At 54.5% G+C, this 2,270-nt stretch overlaps 1 pseudogene; it reads left to right on the plus strand.

The window, feature by feature from the left end:
- Nucleotides 1-7: 7 nt before the first annotated feature.
- The window catches only part of LOC103591650, a 6,340-nt pseudogene continuing 4,077 nt past the window's right edge, over nucleotides 8-2,270 (plus strand).

Raw genomic sequence — 2,270 nt, forward strand, 5'->3', positions numbered from 1 at the left:
TGGAGGACTGGGGTAAGGTGGTGGCAGTGAGTGAGGTCAAGTCAGACAGGAGGAACATGTGGAGAATGACGAGGCAAAGCTGGCATCTGTGATCTCAAGGCCTCAGGCAGGAAGTTTGTGAAGACAGTGATTGTAGATCGGGAACCCTGCAGCCAAGCTGAGGATGGTGAGGTGGTGGCAATACCGACGGGCTGGGAGGACAGCTGACTGGGGAGACACAACCCTCAGGCCCATCTCTCTGTCCACAGGGCAGGACTCTGCTAGCCCCATCCGGACCACGCAAATGGGGCAGGTGCGAGGGAGCCTCATCCACGTGAAGGGCACCGATGTGGGGGTCCACAGCTTCCTAGGAATTCCCTTTGCCAAGCCACCTGTAGGGCCACTGCGATTTGCGCCCCCTGAGCCACCAGAATCTTGGAGTGGTGTGAGGGATGGGACCTCCCACCCAGCCATGTGAGTTCTCCCGGGGATCCAGAAAACTTCAGGCCCCGGGGTGGTTGTAGGGCTTCCCTATTTCATCTAAACTCCACAGCCAATTTTCCCTCTGAGTTTCCTGGATTCCCACATGCATTTTTCCGATGAGCATGCTGAGACTTGGGAGGGTCGAGTAACATTCCCAGGCTCCTGGCTCAGGGCTTGGTACTTGGAGGGCATTAGCTTCAGGTACTGAAGGAAGGATAGAAACAGAAAGCTCCCCAGATTCCGGTTATGCCAAGTGTTCTTTGCCACCAGTGGGAGGTGTCTGGGAGAGACTGCGGTGGCTCTGTGAACCTCGTAGGAGCCCCTGACTCCAGTAGCAGATACTGAAGATCCTCACGAGGGCAGCAGTGGTGGCTCCCTGAAGACCCCCACTCTCCACAGTCACTGTGCCCACTGACAGGGCCAGGCGCCATTGGCCAAGGGACACGTGTGTGTTCTTACAACCGGAGGCTATGTGAGAATGATGACGTTCTTTGAGAGTCTAGACTTGGGATAAGGGACATGTCACTGCCCTTCTCATGAGAAAATATTATCCATCCATTCATTCATGCAGCACATGTGTGAGGGCTACTCCCCTGTCCCAGGCCTGAATGGGGACAGGGATACAGTGGTGAATGTCAACACATGCTGCCAGTGGTTATCATAGTGACCGCTAAGAGCCAAGATTTCCCAGCTTCAGGAGTGGTGTCCAAGGTCCTCAACAAGCTTGAAGTGTCCCTGGAAGTCCAGGCTCCATCCCAGCTTCCCCAGAGTCTGTGACCTCTAACTTGTTGAGAAGGGACTTTAAACAAGGATCATGTGTGATCAGCCTATTAGGGGGAAAGGGAACTGAGGGTGGCTGGGAGCAAATTTCGGCAACCTAACAGCCCTTGGACTGACTGTCTGCCATGGCCACCAAGTGTCATCAGGATGTCGATGGAATGAAATCAGGAGCTCTGAACCTGTTTAATATGACTGTGCCTTCTACCCCCGTGTCCGAGGACTGCCTGCACCTCAGCATCTACATACCTACCCACGCCCATGAGGGCTCTAACCTGCCTGTGAGTGTCAAAGCAAAGTCTTGGGCGGGAAGGAGGACAATTCTTCTGCAAGAATATTAGAAAAGACAGGCTCAGCCAGGGCCCCACTGCAGTGTGGACCCTGCTGAAAGGCCTGACACTATCAGTCCAAAACGTGCTTCTTACCCAGTGGACAGCTAACTCCTAGGCATGGGGTCACAGGGCCCTGGCTGCTTCAGATGTCAGTGGCTTTGAACCTGACGTGGACCCAGGACTCACCCATCCAACTAGTGTGCAGGGGTCCCATTCAGGTGCCTGAGAGCTATACTTTAAGGTCACCACAGACCTCAGCCATGGATTATCTACTGAGCTGATGAGAATGAAGGTCACTTTTGATTAATGTTCATGTGGAACAATCAAGGAAACACCCCTTTTCTCTCCACCTCAGAGAGGGTTCTGGGAGTGATGGAGCTAGGCTTGGATATACGGTAGATCCTAAACTACGGGAGGCCTGGGCTTCCTGCCCCATGGGCCAGGTGCAAGGTCTTGCTGGAGCTCTGTCTATGTGGGCAGGTGGACAGAGCCAAGGATGTGGCTACTAGTCTAGGAAGGGACCCTGGTGGGGTTTGGGCTGGGATGGTGGTGGGAGAGCCACGTGGTATCTGCCTTGATTTCCCCAGGTGATGGATCCACGGTGGGGGGCCTGTTGTGGGCTCGGCTTCCATGTATGATGGTTCTGCACTGGCAGCCTTTGAGGACATGGTGGTGGTCACTATCCAGTACCACCTGGGT

Source organism: Galeopterus variegatus, unplaced genomic scaffold (genome assembly GCF_000696425.1).
Source record: "Galeopterus variegatus unplaced genomic scaffold, G_variegatus-3.0.2 Scaffold999, whole genome shotgun sequence".
NCBI classification, from domain to species: Eukaryota; Metazoa; Chordata; class Mammalia; order Dermoptera; family Cynocephalidae; genus Galeopterus; species Galeopterus variegatus.